The sequence below is a fragment of the Panthera uncia genome (assembly GCF_023721935.1).
Source record: "Panthera uncia isolate 11264 chromosome B2 unlocalized genomic scaffold, Puncia_PCG_1.0 HiC_scaffold_24, whole genome shotgun sequence".
Taxonomy (NCBI): Eukaryota; Metazoa; Chordata; class Mammalia; order Carnivora; family Felidae; genus Panthera; species Panthera uncia.
Window position 1 is genome coordinate 8,188,542 of NW_026057580.1, and position 17,161 is coordinate 8,205,702.

Here is a 17,161-nt window from a genome sequence, read left to right on the forward strand (position 1 = left end):
TTCTCTTCTCTTCTCTTCTCTTCTCTTCTCTTCTCTTCTCTTCTCTTGTTTTTGAGAGAGAGTGCAAGTGGGGGAGAGGGGCAGAGGGAGAAAGAATCCTAAGCAGGCTCTATGCTCAGTGTGGAGTCCAACATGGGTTTTGATCCCATGACCCTGGGATCGTGACCTAAGTTGAAATTAAGAGTCAGACACTTAACCAGTTGAACCACCCAGGAGCTCTTCTATTCAGATTTTCTATATCTTTGAGATTCAGTCTTGAAAGGCTGTGTATTTCTAGGGCTTTATTCATTTCTTCTAGGTTTTTCAATTTGTTGGCTTATAATTGTTCATAGTAGTCTCTTATGATCCTCTGTGTTACTGTGGTATCAGTTGTAACTTCTCTTTTAATTCTGATTTTATTTATTTGGGTCTTTTTTTTTCTCATTTAAAATTATTTTTTAATGTTTATTTTTGAGAGAGACAGACAGAGACAGAGCATGAGCAGGGGAGGGGCAGAGAGCGAGGGAGACACAGAATCCAAGGCAGATTCCAGGCTCTGAACTGTCAGCGCAGAGCCTGATGCGGGGCTCAAACCCACAAACTGTGAGATCATGACCTGAGACAAAGTCAAATGCTTAACTGGCTGAGCCACCCAAGCACCCTTATTTTTTTTAATAGATTTTCTTTTTTTAAAGGATTTTTTTAAATGTTTATTTACTTTTTTTGAGAGAAAGTGAGACAGAGCAGGAGTGGAGTGGTGGGGGGGCGGGGGCAGAGAGAGAGGGAGATACAGAATCCAAAGCAGGCTCCGGGCTCTGAGCTGTCAGCACAGAGCCCGATGTGGGGCTCAAACCCACGAACTGCGAGATTATGACCTGAGCTGAAGTTGGCCACTTAACCAACTGAGCCACCCAGGTGCCCCTTAATAGATTTTATTCTTAGGTAATTTCTACACCCAACATGGGGTCTGAACTCACAACTCTGAGGTCGAGTTGCATGCTCCACCAACTGACCCAGCCAGGTGCCCCTCCTCTCTTTTTTTTCTTAATGAGTCTTGTTAGAAGTTTATTGATTTTTGTATATGCTTTCAAAAAACTGTCTTTTAGTTTCATTATCTTTTCTGTCGGGTGTGTGTTGTTTTTGTTTTGTTTTTTGTCTCTATTCATTTATTTCTGCTTTGGTCTTTATTATTTCCTTTCTTCTGCTAACTTTGGGCTTTGTTTGTTCTTTTTCTAGTTCCTTTAGGTGTAAAGTTAGATTTTTTGAGAATTTTATTTTTTGAGGTAGTCCTGTATTGCTATCAACTCCCGTCTTGAAACTGCTTTTGTTGCATCCCATAGATTTTTGAAAGTTGTGTTTCCATTTTCATTTGTCTCCAGATATTTTTTAAACATCTTTGACTTCTTTTTTTGACCCATTGGTTGTTTAGTAGCATGTTGTTTATTCTTAAAAAATTTTTTTAATGCTTATTTATTTTTGAGAGAGACAGAGCACGAGTGAGGAAGGGGCAGAGACAGAGAGGTAGACATAGAATCCGAAACAGGCTCCAAGCTCTGAGCTGTCAGCACAGAGCCAGACATGGGGCTTGAACTCGGGAATGGTGAGATCATGACCTGAGCCTAAGTCGAACGCTCAACCCACTGAGCCACCCAGGCGCCCCGGCACGTTGCTTATTCTTAATGTATTTGTGTTTTTTCCAGTCTTCTTCTTGTAATTGATTTCTAGTTTTGTACTCGTGTGCTTGGAAAAGATGCTTGATATAATTTCAGTCTTCTTGAATTTTATTGAGACTTGTTTGTGGCCTAATACATCCTAGAGAATGTTCCATGTACACTTGAGAAGAATGTATATTCTGCTGCTTCTGGTTGGAAGTTCTGTATAAATCTATCAAGTTCATCTGGTCTAATATGTCATTGAAGGCCAATATTTTCTTATTGATTTTCTGTCTGGATGATCTATCCATTGATGTAAATGGAGTGTTAAAATCCCCTACTATTATGGTATTACTGTCAATTTCTCCTTTATGTCCATAAAGATTTACTTTATATATTTAAGTGCTCCTATGGAACAAACTCTTGCTGCACATAATGTGATTGCAAGAACCCAATCTCAAAGGATACATGCTGTATGGTTCAATTTATGTGACGTTCTAGGACAATGGTGATGAGAACAGATCAGTGGTTCCCAGGGCTTAGGGGTGGGGGAAAGCATGCCTACAAGGGGGATGATGGAATTATTTGCGGATGATGGAACTGTTCTGAATCCTTATTGTGGTGATTACATATATCTCTACATGTAAACATTGTGGAAATGCACACCAAAAGAAGTCACTATTACTGCATGATAATTTTAAAAACCATCTATATTCAGCTGGATAACTATGCAATAAAACAACTATAGTACAATGTTGTTCATTAAAAAAATTTTTTTAAAGGTTTATTTATCTTTGAGAGACAGAGTGTGAGCAAGGGAGGGGCAGAGAGAGAGGGAGACACAGAATCCGAAGCAGGCTCCAGGCTCTGAGCTGTCAGCACAGAGCCTGATGCAGGGCTCAAACTCACAAGCTGTGAGATCATGACCTGAGCGGAAGCCAGATGCTCAACTGACTCAGCCACCCAGGGGCCCCTAGTACAATGTTAATGGGAGAATCTAGGGGGTGAGAATAAGTGGTCACTGAGCAATTCTTTTAGCTTTGCTATCTGCTTGAAAATTCTCGTAACAAATATTGGAAAAAACTATATCCAGAATGATTCTAAGTTAGAAGATTGAAGGCATCACACTTATTAACAGTGAGACTCTCTCTGAAGGGTGAAATTGTGGGTAATTAAAATTTTCTTTTTATATATTTCTGTATTTTCTATAATGAGCACCTATTATTTTATTTAGAGAGAGTAGAGGCTGTATTTGATTTTTTTAAAATAGCTCTCCCTGACTCAGCATTTTAAAATCATTTATTTATTTATTTTTAAGACAGACAAGAAGAACACAGGAGGAGCAGGGAGAGAAGGAGAAAGAAAATCTCAAGCAGACTCCATACTGTCAGTGCAGATCCCCATGTGGGGTTTGATCGCATGAACCGTGAGATCACGACCTGAGCCAAGATCAAAAGTCAGACACTCAACCGACTGAGTCACCCAGGTGCCCCATAGGCTATATTTGATTTTAAGTCTTTTTTTTTTTTTTTCATGTATATGTGGAATCCATGCTTCTTGTAAGGTTCAAATGGTCCAGAAATAGGTAACCCCATAGGAAAAGTCCCTTGTATCAGTCCAAACACTGTTAACATTCTGTGGGTAACTTAAAGAATAAATCTTAAATTCAGGTACATTTCTTTCATGTTATGTCACCATTTAGAAATGAAGCAGCTCAAACATATTCCATTTTTGTTTCCCATTACTATCACCTAACAATAAAAGTTTTATATTTACAAGGAAGAACACAGGCTCTTTTCTAGGTTCAAGGCAGAGAGCCTGAGGTGTAAAGAAGGTGTGATAATTTTTCCTGATTCCAAGAACTGAGCCAGGAAAGAGTTTGCCTCCTTAAAACACGGGGCTGCCGTTCTTTGTTATTTTAAAAGCTGTAACTATAAAGATTTCCTTTCAATTTTTCTTTTGTAACTTAGGTCAAAACCAGAATGCTCTTTTGTTGTATGTTTATGTGTTGCATTGCCCCAATTATAAAATATTACCTGCTGAGAAAACTGAGGCCAGAGTGGAGAGGGACTGTGGTTGGGGAGTCTACTTCTGACACAACCACCAACTCTCTGTGACCCTTCTCTGGGCCTCCCCTTCCTAGACTATATTATTTTTATAATGAAGAACAAAAGCGAAGAGTAACAATAAAACCCTCTACTAGGCAGCAGCGTGGATGGTGCTGCAAAGACTGCTGGTTGTCCTACATGCCATTCTTCCTGAGTACAACATTTTTGTATTTTTAGTTGAGCACGTAATTGACCCACAAAATAGACTGTTTCCTTGCCTCCCTTGCTAGATGTGGTCAGTGGAAAATAAGCAAAATGTTTTTAAAGGGAAGGAGTGTTTTATTTTTCTCCAGTTACTCCTTTCTAATGGCTGGAATGTGGACATGATGGCTGGAGCACAAGCACCTACTTTAGACCATGAGGAAACTTTGGGAATGAAAACTACACACTGCAGATCAACCAGATAGAGCCTGGGTTCCTTGTTCGGTGGTATATCATGCTAACCCTGGACTGCATGCCTGCCTCTGGACTTCTTCTTTTTTTTTTTGTCTTTTTTAACATTTATTTATTTTTTGAGAGACAGAGAGAGACAGAGCGTGAGCAGGGGAAGGGCAGAGAGAGAGAGAGAGTCACAGATTCTGAAGCAGGCTCCAGGCTCTGAGCTGTCAGCACAGAGCCCGAAGCGGGGCTCGAACTCACGAACCATAAGTTCATGAGATCATGACCTGAGTCGACGTCGGGTGCTTAACCAACTGAGCCACCCAGGCACTCCTGGACTTCTGGAATGTGAGAGGGAAATACACTTCTGTCAAGTGTAATCTGCTGGTATTTGGGGATTTCTTTTGAAAAATTTAAAGTCCAGTTAGCAGACTGTGTAATATTAGTTTCAGGAGTACAAGATAGTGACTCAACACTTCCATACATCACCCAGTGCTCATCCGGACAGGTGCACTCCTTAACCCCCATCACCTGTGTAACCCATCCCCCCACCCACCTCCCCTCCAGTAACCATCAGATTGTTCTCTACAGTTAAGAGTCTGTTTCTTGGTTTGTCTCTCTCTTTCTCTCTTTTTCCCCCTGTTGCTCGTTTGTTTTGTTTGTTAAATTCCACACGAGTGAAATCATACGGTATTTGTCTTTCTCTGACAGACTTATTTTACTTAGCGCAATACTCTCTACTCCATCCGTGTTGTTGCGAATGGCAAGATTTCATTCTTTTTCATGACCGGGTAATGTTCCATTGTATATATAACCACTACCTCTTTTCTTTTTAATTCTTAACATTTTATTATTTTTTATTTTAGAGAGAGAGAGAGAGAGAGAATGCACGAGCAGCGGGTGGTGGCGGGGGGAAAGGCAGAGGGAGAGAGAGAATTTCAAGCAGGCTCCATGCTCAATGCAGAGCCTGATGTGAGGCTCGATCCCGTGACCCTGGGATCATGACCTGAGCCAAAATCAAGAGTAGGATGCTTGGGGCACCTGGGTGGCTCAGTCCCTTGAGCATCTGGCTTTGGCTCAGGTCATCATCTTGCAGTTCATGAGTTCGAGCCCTGCATCAGACTCCCTGCTGTCAGTGCAGAGCCCGCTTCGGATCCTCTGTCCCCCTCTCTCTCTGCCCCTCCCCTGCTTGCTCTCTCTCTCTCAAAAATAAATAAACATTTAAAAAGAAAAGGAGTCAGATGCTCAACCAACTGAGTCACCCAGGTGCCCTGACACCACATCTTCCTTATTCATTCATTAATCAACAGACACTGGAACTGTTTCATTAATTTGGCTATTGTAGGGGGGCACCTGGGTAGCTCAGTCAGTTGAGTGTCCAACTCCTGATTTCAGCTCAGGTCATGATCCCAGGGTTGTGGGACTTGAGCCCTGTGTCGGGCTCCGGGCTGAGCGTGGAGCCTGCCTGAGATTCTCTTTCTCTCTCCCTCTATCTCTCTCCCCTACTTGCTCTCTCTCTCAAATGAAATTTAAAAAAAAAAAAAAAGGCTATTGTATAGACTGCTGCTATAAACATAGGGGTGCACGTATCCCTTTGAATTAGTACTTTTGTATCCTGTGGGTAAACACCTAGTAGTGTGACTGTTGGATTGCAGGGTAGTTCTATTTTTCACTTTTTGAGGAAACTCCATACTGTTTTCCAGAGTGGCTACACCGGTTTGCATTCCCACCAACAACGCAAGAAGGTTCCCCTTTCTCTGCATCCTTGCCAACACGCATTTTTTCTTGTATTGTTGATTTTAGCCATTCTGACAGGTGTGAGGTAGTGTCTCATTGTGGTTTTGATTTGCATTCCCCTGACCATGAGTGATGTTGAGCGTCTTTTCATGTGTCTATTGGCCAGCTGGATTTCTTCTTTGGAAAAATGTTTACTCATGTCTTCTGCCCTTTTTAGTTGGATTTTTCATTTTTGGGGTGTTGAGTTTTATGTTTTTTATATGGTATTTTGGGATTTTGTTATTCGCAGCCTTGTACAAGGCAGGAGAATCAGTGAGGGGGCTGTTTCAGTAATTGAAGGGAGAGTTGATGAGGGCCTGAGCCATGGTGGGAAGCGGGTTTAAGAGATATGGGAGACATGCTAAGTGCCCATGCCTGAGGGACCTTAATGGGGATTGCTGATTTGTTTGATCCGGAGTTCAGCAGAAAGGTCTGAACCAGAGAAACCATACGCTCAGAGTGGTAAAGTTGCCACAGTCACACAGCCAGGAGGGGCCGGACCCTGAATGATGTGTGTATCAGTTACCTACTGATAACCTCCAACATGTAGTGCGTAGGAGTCAGGGGTCTGGAAGCTGCTCACCTTGGTGGTTCTAGCTTGGGGTCTGTCATGAGATTGCAGTTAAGATGTTGGCCACGGCTGCGGCCATCTGAAGGTTGGAAGGGGGCTGGAGGAGCCATTTCCAGGATGACTCATTCATACGGCAGCTGCCCCACCTTCACCCCGAGCCCCACCCCCACCCCCACCCCAGTGCTGAGGGCCTGCCCTGTGTTGAAAGTTTTCCCCCAGTAAAGACCGATGCCACGTTCAGGAGTGCAGGGGAGAGACAGTGTAGCATAGAGGTGGCCTCTGATATGTTCCAGCAAGGGTGGCTGGGATGGGTAAGGGGAATGCTGTCTATAAGGCGTGTGGCCCACAACGAGTGTTCATGAAACACTAGCTCCTGCTGGGGATAGGACTTGAGGTTCAAGTCCCAGCTTTGCCACTTGGCGGTTGTGGTGCTTCAGTGTCTCAGCCAAATGGGATGCTAATATCCATCTCATGGGGTTGGCACGAGGATTAAGGAAGGAAACACATGGGGCACCTGGCTGACTCCATCAGCAGAGCATGTGACTCTTGATCTCCGGGTTGTGAGTTCAAGCTCCACATTGGGTGTAGAGATTATTTATTTATTTATTAAAAAATTTTTTTTAATGTTTATTTATTTTTGAGAGAGAGAGACAGAACATGAGCAGGGGAGGGGCAGAGAGAGAGAGAGACAGAATCCGAAGCGGGCTCCAGGCTCTGAGCTGTCAGCACAGAGCCCGACGTGGGGCTCGAACCCACGAACTGTGAGATCATGACCTGAGCGAAAGTCAGACACTTAACCGACTAGCCACCCAGGTGCCCCGAGATTACTTTAAAAGAACAAAAAAGGAAATACATGTAGATCATCTAAGCTGGTGCCTGGCACATCACAATTGCCCAAATAAAGCTTTACAGACATCCCTTGTTTTATTGTACTTTGCTTCAAAGATATTGCATTTTTTTACAAACTGAAGGCCAAGCAAGTCTGCATCAAGCAAGTCTGTGGACATCATTTTTCTAGCGGCAAATGCTGCTCACTTCACGATTCTGTGTCATGTTTTGGTTACTCTCATAATATTTCAAAAGTTTTCATTGGCATTATAGTCATTATTATTATGTCTGTGATCAGTGATTTCAGCTTGCTGAAAGCTCAGAAGATGGTTAGGATTTTTTAGCAATCATTTTATAAAAAGTAATCTCTAAACTCAACGTGAGGTTTGAACTCATGACCCTGGAATCAAGAGTCACTGTTTCACCCCTGCAATAAAGTATTTTTTAAATTAAGTATGTACCTGGGGCACCTGGACGCCTCAGTTGGTTAGCTTCTGACTTCGGCTCGGGTCATGATCTCATGGTTTGTGAGTTCGAGCTCCACTCTGGGCTCTGTGCTGACAGCTCATAGCCTGGAGCCCGCTGCAGAGTCTGTGTCTCCCTCTCTCTCTTCCCCTCCCCTGCTCACGCTCTGTCCCTCCAAAATGAATAAACGTTAAAAAAAATAATAAAATTAAAAAAATTAAGTATGTACATTGTTGTTTCAGACATAATACTATTGCACACTTAATAGACTGCAATATAGTGTCCACATAACTTTTATACCACTGGGAAACCAAAAGATTCATTTGACTGGCTTTATTGTGGTGGTCTGGAACTGACCCACAATATCTCTGAGGCACGCCTGTAGGAGGTTAATTATCCTGCTCGAAATCCCCAGGGGCCTGCCCATGCTGTAGCACCAAGGACATCCATAGGTTCTTCTGTGTAACCTTGCCAGCTGAATTTTACCCCCCTGCTTAGGGCCTGGCCCCTATCTTCCTGCACCCCTTTTCTCTCCACCTGACAGGCCATCCCCACGCCCAGCCCTGTCACTCTGTTCATCTCTCCCTGGAGCCCTTTTCTGGTGGGATCTCCCAGAAGGGGCTCGCCTTCCTCTGTTCCTCTCAACGCATGCGTCCTGCCTGTTTCTTGTGCCTGGCATCGTGCTGCGTGTGGCCTGGTGGGGGGAGTGGGAAGATCCACACTGGACCGGTTTGGGGGGAGGGGTGGGGCGTGGGGAGGGGGGTGGCTGACTCAGCTGAGTTGGAGGGCCTCCAGGGGGAGCAGGAGGGTAACCCAGCTGAGATGGTGAGCAGCAGAGGTGGGGGTGAGGAGGGTGTGGGTCTGGAAAGGCTGCCCAGAGGAAGCGAGCCTGAGCCGAGAGGTAAATGATAATCCCCTGCCACCTCCAGATGTCAAGCCAGCAGTAGGCAGCACTTGTGTCTTTTTCATCTGCACACTCTAGGTGCTCAATAATTGCTTTTGAATTTAATTGAGAGGAGGGTCATTTGAGGATTTGAAGAGTGATAGAATACCTGCTTTTCCCCCAAATATGCCCCACCAGCTTGTTCAAGGTGCTTGAAATCTCCCCCCATTAGATTCACGTTTGGCTTCAAAGCCAGTGCCTCCAGAAAGCTCCCTCTCAACTGTTCAGATCTGCACCCAGCATGTTCCGTGGGTGGTATCAGAGCAGCCCATTAGTCCCAACGAACTGATCTGACAAGCCATCTGTCACCCACAGCCCCAAGCCACCCTGAAATCGCCGAGTGTGTCGCCTGGCTCCACTCCTCTTCTGGGCCCCCTCCGCCAACCCCCAAGTGACCTGATGGTGGTCCGAAGTCCCCTCTGAGTAACCCTGCCCCCAGCACTTCCCACCTGAGCTTTCACACCGGATGGCCTCACAGCACTTGTAGGAGGGAGGCGCACTGTACTAGAGCAAGATTCAGGATGCCTCAAGCTGACACTTGACTCCGGTGGCTTCCACGGTGAGGAAATTTCTGCTTTCTCGTAACAAGGTGGCAAGAAGTGAAATGGTGCCAGTAGTGGGTGAGTGGCTCAACAGCGTCGTCAAGTACCAAGGCTATTTTCAATCTTTGTCTCTGCCATTGCCAAGAGGTCAGCCATGTTTTTCTTTATGGTCACAAGATGGCCGCCTGTCGGCAAGTGTCACGTCTAGACGTGACAACGTACAGTGAACGAAGAGAGCTTTCCTGGAAGCTGCTAACAATTCAACTTTATGTCTCAGGGGCCATAATTACACTGCTGCTCACTCAAAATCCAATATTACTGCAGTGCTGGGAGATGATTCTCTGCGGGTCTCTCATGTTTCTGCACACCTCTCAAAGAGGTGTGTACAGCAAACAGCCTTAAAGGTAGCATTTTCGTCCAGGTCAAAGGGCAAGTTTGTTAAGATCTGGTTTTAAAAGACTCAGGTTTCCCGGGTCACCCGGGTGGCTCAGTTGGTTGAGGGTCCAACTCTTGATTTTGGCTCAGGTCATGATCCCGGGGTCGTGGGATTGAGCCCTGCCTGGTGCTCCACGCTGGGCATGGAGCCTGCTTGAGATTCTTTCTCTCTCCCTTTGCCCCTCTCCCCTGCTCACACTCTCTCCCTTGAACCCTCTAAAATAATAAATAAATAAATAAATAAATAAATAAATAAATAAATAAATGGAAAGTTTCAGGTTCCCTAAGCTCGGGGTTCCTCTCCTATAACATAACCCACTGCAGTCACATGGCCACCCCTTACTGCAAAGGAGTTGAGAAATGCAGTCTTTGGCCAGCTGAAATTTCCATTTCTATGGAAGAAGGGAGAATGGATGTGGGAGCAATCAGCAGTCTCTGCCATAGTTACTCCAACAAAACTGTGGTTCCGTGAGGAAGTCAGGAGGAATGATGTTGGAGAGGCGACAAGAATGGCTACACAGAAGGGTTGGTGTCCTGGCCCCACTTTACAGATGAGGAATTGAGTTCTAGTCAGGGAGGTGTCAGATCTGCTGACCCCTGACTTCAGGTTTTCTCATCATATCCCTGCTTCTGCATCAGTACAGGTCAGGGAAGGTCACGGCAGGGAAGGCCTTCTCTCTCTCCTCAAAACACTCAATCCCCTTGGCTTCCATGAGAGCTCTGCCTTCTGTTCGTCTCATCTTTGGTCTTGCTGTTTCCTTCTCCACTTTCTCTTCCCAGCCTGTCACTGATGGGATTACCAAGGCTCAGCCTTTGCCCTCGCGCCTGTGTGTGTTCCTTTGGCCTGTGGCATTACTAGCATCTCGTCACCATAACCCCCTCACTCCTGTCTGCCCTTTGGACCGCTCTTTGTGCTCTGGACTTGTGTAGCCAACTGCCCGCCAACATCCCCACTGGGATGTCTTAAAGGCACCTCAGACATCACAAGTGCAAACTGACCTCGCTCGGTCACCCACAAACTTACTTCTCTTCCACTCTGGTCTTGGCATCTTCGACATCTCCTCTCCCTCTTCTTCTGCATCCATTCCACCCCCACACCACTGTGCCTGGACCGTTGCTGGAGCTTCCTCCTGCCTCCCTGAAGCCACCCTGACTGGCCAGCCACTCCTTACCATCCTAAAGTGAAGGTAGGACACTATTCTTGCTCTTAAAACCTTCAATGGCTATTATTACTTTTAGGAAAAAGGCCAACATTCTTTTCGTGGTGTGGCAGCCATGTGCCCATCCCCCATGATCAATTCTTTCCTTCATTTTTAAAAATTTATTGGGGGCACCTGGGTGGCTCAGTCAGTTGAGTGTCTGACTTCAGCTCAGGTCATGATCTCGCGGTTCGTGAGTTCGAGCCCCGCGTCGGGCTCGGTGCTGACAGCTCAGAGCCTGGAGCTGCTTCAGATTCTGTGTGTGTGTGTGTGTGTGTGTGTGTGTGTGTCTGCCCCTCCCTGTTCATGTTCTGCCTCTCTCTCTCAAAAATAAACAATAAAACATTACAAAAATTATTTATTTATTTATTTATTTATTTATTTAAATTTTTAAGCGTTTATTCATTTTTGAGAGACAAAGAGAATGCAAGCCAGGGAGGGGCAGAGAGAGAGACAGAGACAGAGACAGAGACAGAGAGAATCTGAAGTAGGCTCCAGGCTCTGAGCTATCAGCACAGAGCCTGACATGGGGCTCAAACCCATGAATCATGAGAGAACTGTGAGATCCTGACCTGAACTGAAGTCAGATGCTCTACCGACAGAGCCACCCAGGTGCCCCTTTAATTTATTTTTTTAAATTAATTAATTTTTAAATTTATATCCAAGTTAGCATATAGTGCAACAATGATTTCAGGAGTAGATTCCTTAATGCCTCTTACTCATTTAGCCCATCCCCCCTCCCACCACCCCTCCAGCAACCCTCAGTTTGTTCTCCATATTTATGAGTCTCTTCTGTTTTGTCCCCCTCCCTGTTTTTATATTATTTTTGTTTCCCTTCCCTTATGTTCATCTGTTTTGTCTCTTAAAGTCCTCATATGAGTGAAGTCATATGATACTTGTCTTTCTCTGACTGACTAATTTCACTTAGCATCATACCCTCCAGTTCCATCCACGTAGTTGCAAATGGCAAGATTTCATTCTTTTTGATTGCCAAGTAATACTCCATCGTATATATACACCACATCTTCTTTATCCATTCATCCGTCGATGGACATCTGGGCTCTTTCCATACTTTGGCTATTGTTGAAAGTGCTGCTATAAACATGGGGGCGCATGTGTCCCTTTGAAACAGCACACCTGTATCCCTTGGATAAATGCCTAGTAGTGCAATTGCTGGGTCATAGGGTAGTTCTATTTTTAGTTTTTTGAGGAACCTCCGTACTGTTTTCCAGAGTGGCTGCACCAGCTTGCATTCCCACCAACAGTGCAAAAGAGATCCTCTCTCTCCGCATCCTCGCCAACATCTGTTGTTGCCTGAGTTGTTAATGTTGGCCATTCTGACAGGTGTGAGGTGGTATCTCATTGTGGTTTTGACTTTCCTTCTTTATTTTTTGAAGATATTATTTTACTTTATTTTATTTTATTTTTTTGAAAACGAGAGGGCGCGAGTAAGTGAGGAACAGAGAGAGGGAAAGAATCCCACAAGGGGTAGAGAAAGAGGGAGAGAGAGAGAGAGAGAGAGAGAGAGAGAGAGAAGCAGGGCTCCAGCTCATCAGATGCAGGGCTCGAATTCATGAACCGTGAGATCATGACCTGAGTAAACTCAAATGACTAACTGACTGAGCCACCCAGCCGTCCTTAAGATTTTACTTTTAAGTAATCTGTACACACAATGTGGGGCTCAAACTCACAACTCCGAGATCAAGAGTCTCACACTCCACCAACTGAACCAACCAGGCGCCCCCATTCTTTCCTTCTTTAGAAAGAGCATCCTTGCTTATAGCCAGGCACAAAGCCATTTATGTAGACTCCATTTCCCAGCCTCCCTTATAGCTGGGATGGGCCAAATGATTAAATCATGACTGACTGGATGCAGGCAGGTGTTGGGTTCTAATGTGTGTGTGGGGGGGGGGGGCGGGGAGGGCTTCCTTTGCCCCTTTTCTTTCCTGCTGACTAGAATGTATACATGATGGCTGAGACTCCAGCAGCCATCTTGGACCATGAGGAGGAAGCTAATACTGGGGCCAGTAGAGCAATAAGACAAAAGGGGCCTGGTCCCTAACACTGCTATGCACACACCTGCCAACCTATGGGCTTTTCTTATGGGAAACAGAAATAAAATGTGATCTAAGTTAAATCACTTATTTTGGTTTTTCTCAGAGTCCAACCAAATCCCATTCCAATCACATGGCCCCTACCACCCTCTGGAGTCTCAGCTTGTGGCCCTTCACCTTTGCTCACTCTGCTCTAGCCATAGTGCCAGTTTTGAGTTTTTCCTCTGCTGTGATGCAGGGCCTTTGCACATGTTCTTCTCTCTGCCCAAAGCATGCTCTTTTCCTGGCCATCTCCAACTCACCCTTCAAGCCTTAGCTGGGGTTTCACTTACTCAAGGGAAGCCTTTCCTGACTGCAGAGGCATACTTAGAGTATTTGATATCCAGAGTAGATTTTTTTTTAAAAGATATCCCTCTTCTATACGTGATTTTCAATAATAATCATGACATGAATAGCAACCGTGACCAATAAAAAATGCAGTGCAAAATTTCTTTTATTGAATTTCATACATATAATCATAGTAAAAAATAAAACCAATATTATAGTACAATAAAATGTTTTAAGCAATGGATTAATACCTTTTAATCAATGTATTTTTTGAGGAAAGGGAAAAATGTCTATTTACATCTATTGTGGTAATAAATGATAACACTGCATTTTCTGTTTTCTAGCCTTCTGCAGACATGTCAGACTGTCGAAACTGATCTTTGCAGGGCACCTGGGTGACTCAGTCGGTTAAGCAGCCAACTTTGGCTTGGGTCTGATCTCATGGTTCATGAGTTCGAGCCCCACATGGGCTCACTGCTGTCAGTGCAGAGCCAGCTTTGGATCCTCTGTCCCCCTCTCTCTCTGCCCCTGTCCCCTCCACCCCCCCCCCGTGCTCTCTCTCAAAAATAAATAAAAAACATTTAAAAAACCCTGATCTTTGCATATTTTTAAAAATGTTTATTTACTTTTGAAAGAGAGGTGTGGGGGGGGGGGTGAAGAGAGAGAGAGGAAGACAGAGAATCCGAAGCAAGCTCCAGGCTCAGAGCTGTCAGCACAGAGCCTGATGCGGGGCTTGAACTCACAGACTGCGAGATCATGACCTGAGCCGAAGTCGGACACTTAACTGACTGAGCCACCTGGGCTCCCCTGATCTTTGCATATTTTTATGTTCAAGAAGTAGCTCAGATTGATCAAATTTATCAATTTATCTTTGATCATAATTAACCAAAGAATATTTTCAATTAATTTTTATTTGGAAATGTTCTTTCTCACCCGAAGCAATAGACACACAAATAATTAGGGAGAGCCTTAAACATAAGGATGTTTGGTGGAAATTCAGAAAAAATCCATTTTCAACAAGAAATTCCAGAAATTGCGGTATTGTCCACACGTAGTTCTTCAGGATCGATTCTAGCAGCTCTCAGATAACTTCCCTAAGTTGAAAAATTTTAAACAAATAAGAACTCTAAATGGTCACATAGAACTATGCTACCAATGTTTATTCCAAACGGACTGTTTAAATGAAGGACAGTGCAACAGGGATTCGAGACACAACATTCCTCTGAAGTGAGCATGAACAATTCTGCATCCACATGACCGCGGGTAGCTGGTCCCGGGAGTGGCTCAATGACTGGGAATTGTCCCAATTAATTTCCAAGCAGAATACAATGTTTTTTAAGGGATAAGTAATGAAAATGTACTAATTTGAAACTTACATGTATATTACTAAAAATTAACAGTAATGGAAACAATCGTTGAGGTCTTAAACCAACAACAGAACCTAGGGGGAGGACACTGTTTAGAATTGCTGGTATGCAGTGATAATAAAAAGCAGACTCACTTTTAGTGGGTTCTTATTGTTTTAAAATTTGGTACTGACGACACCCCTTCTTGCTGCCTGCATCGGGGCGGATGCTCCCTCCCCCCACCCTCGGGTGTCCTCCTCGGTAAGGCTCCTTCCATGTCCCTTTGAGAGGCACTTACCTTAATTACATGTGCGTCTGTGTCATGACTTTGTCATCTGCTCCCCGCTAGCTTGTCTGCTCCTCGCGGGCAGTCACCATCCTGCTCGTGGCTGTGCCCCAGGTCCCCGCCAAGTACTTGGCGCCCACTAGGGCCCCAGCACACAGCTGTTGAACAAATGTAGGTGAGGAACCTGGTGCAGAGTATATACTCAATAAAGGGTAACTACATTCACTGTTTCCTGCAGCGTGTTTAGAGCCTGAAACGTAATAAATGTTTGAATGCCGCCACATTTAACATCAGGAAAATGCTGCCTGACTTTTGAAGCATGGATTTTATCTTTCCCAAAGGTCATTCTCGGAGGGCAGCAGTCACATCCCCTTCATCTCTGGGATCCCTTGAACACCAGCAGAGGGTCTGATACAAAATAGGAGCCGATGAATATCCAATCAGCAGAGTTTATTGAGGATCTACTACACACCAGGAATATTCTTTCATGGGTATGGTTTCTACCAGTTACAACCTCCCGGGATGGGCACGAGTGCTTTCGCTTTACAGATGAGGACAGTGAGACCCAGAGAGGTTAGACGACTTGCCCAAGATCACACAGCCAGTGCAGAACCAGCTTTATTCCAGGTCTGCCTGGGCTCTAAAGCTCCTCTTCTTTCCAGGCCTCCTGGTTCCCCAACAGGGTGTGTGGGCCGGGAGGGAGGTGGCTGCAGTTCAGGGGTAGATTGGGTGGGGGTGGGGAGCCTGTCCTTCTTCAGGCTGCAGAAGCCTGGGCTTCAGGTTAGGCGTGTGCCAGGTCCCTGGGATGACTCCTGGCCCCGCACAGTGGTGAGCACTTCTGGTCCTTCCGTGGGGTTGAGGCGCCCCTGCACAGATGGGGTGGCCCTGGCTGAGGGTTTGGGGCTGGGTGGCAGAGGTGAGCTCCACTGTCAGTGAGCTCCCACCACCGAGAGCTGTGCAGCCTGGGAAAGGAAGGTGGAGAATGGTTGGTGATAGGAGCATCCCTGTACAAGATTAGAAATACTAAGTCTGGCCCAGAGCTGGGCACAGGCAGAATTGGGCACCCGAGGTGCTCTGCCAACGACAAGGTCTTCTATTTCTCCTCCATGTTCTATTCCCTTGCTCTCCCTTTTACGATCCAGGAGGAACACGGCTCACCCCAGGGGTTCTGTGGGGAGGGTGGGCTGCACACCTGATGGGGGCACCTTCAGGACCCCGGATATTGCTGGTGCACGCGTCCAGCCTCCAGGTCGCCCTGGACCGAAGCGGTCCCTAGGCTCCTTCCACGAGGATGTCCCGACAGCTGCCCCGCTTCCCCCGCCTCCTCTCCGGCCCGCGGCCCACCGGCCAGGCTCTGCTGTGAACCGAGGCCCGGGTGCGGACGAGCCGAGGGGACCCCGGCCGGCGCGGAGAGAGGAAGAGCTATGAAACCGGGCTGGGGCTGGGTTTGGGCGTCTCAGGCGGTTTCCTGGCGCCACCTCGTGGCTGTGGTCGGCGTTGCCGCGCCTGCTCTGAAGGGGCTCCAGGCTCGGGGCGTCTGGCTGGGGTTGGGACACTTTGGGCTCTTGGGCTGTGACACTGAGGCGAATCCCCACCTCTGTTCCTGTTCTTTGAGGACGAAACAAGGCTCCGAGGGCCCCTGAGGCCTGTGGCAAGCGGAAGGGTGGGGAAGGAAGCACTGAGGGGTCCAGTCTAGAGAGGCAGGGATTGGGGGTGACCCTCCCTGGGGCTCAGGAGGGGAACAGTGCCCCACTACCTGCATGATAGCTCTCTTGACCACGAGTCTAATCCCATAACCTTTCTAGATGTTCATGTGTGGCCCAGGTGAGATAACCTGGGTTGGAGAGGGCATTGTCCACTCTCTCCTGATCACTGAGGGCAGGTGCGGGGAGCTGGGGCCACAGCCCAGGTCCCAACTCTTGTCTGGGACCAGAACTCAGGGTGTGGCTGCGGAACAGAGACAAGTTCCCTGGGCCCAGCCTGCTCACCTGTGGGGCTTCCAGCTCCGAGGCAGCTCCCGTGTCAGCACGACTGTGTCCATCCATTGCCCCGAGACATCTCCAGGCCCAGCAGCCAAGGGCAGCAGGGCAGCAATGTGGGAGACCCTGGGCCCCACAGGACTCCTCACAATACCCCAGGAGCCTCGCCAGCAGTGCCCACGGCTGCTCTGGTGCTCAGGGAAGTCCAGGAATGCCCCTTGGGAGAGGGTGTGGCCATCCATCGGACTGCTCTGCCTTAAAGCCCCCACGGTCCAGGGGTCAGCCCTGTAGCT

At 46.4% G+C, this 17,161-nt stretch overlaps 1 long non-coding RNA gene across 2 annotated transcripts; it reads left to right on the plus strand.

Moving 5' to 3' along the window:
• Positions 1-2,904: 2,904 nt before the first annotated feature.
• Positions 2,905-15,611, plus strand: LOC125938352 (uncharacterized). 2 transcript variants are annotated; one of them, XR_007462683.1, is made up of 3 exons: positions 2,905-3,117; positions 9,016-9,259; positions 15,231-15,611. It is a non-coding gene; the product is annotated as an uncharacterized LOC125938352 (long non-coding RNA). The 2 variants fall into 2 exon arrangements; XR_007462682.1 differs by lacking the exon at positions 15,231-15,611 and adding an exon at positions 13,602-13,792 and having other exon boundaries at positions 2,907-3,117.
• Positions 15,612-17,161: the final 1,550 nt, after the last annotated feature.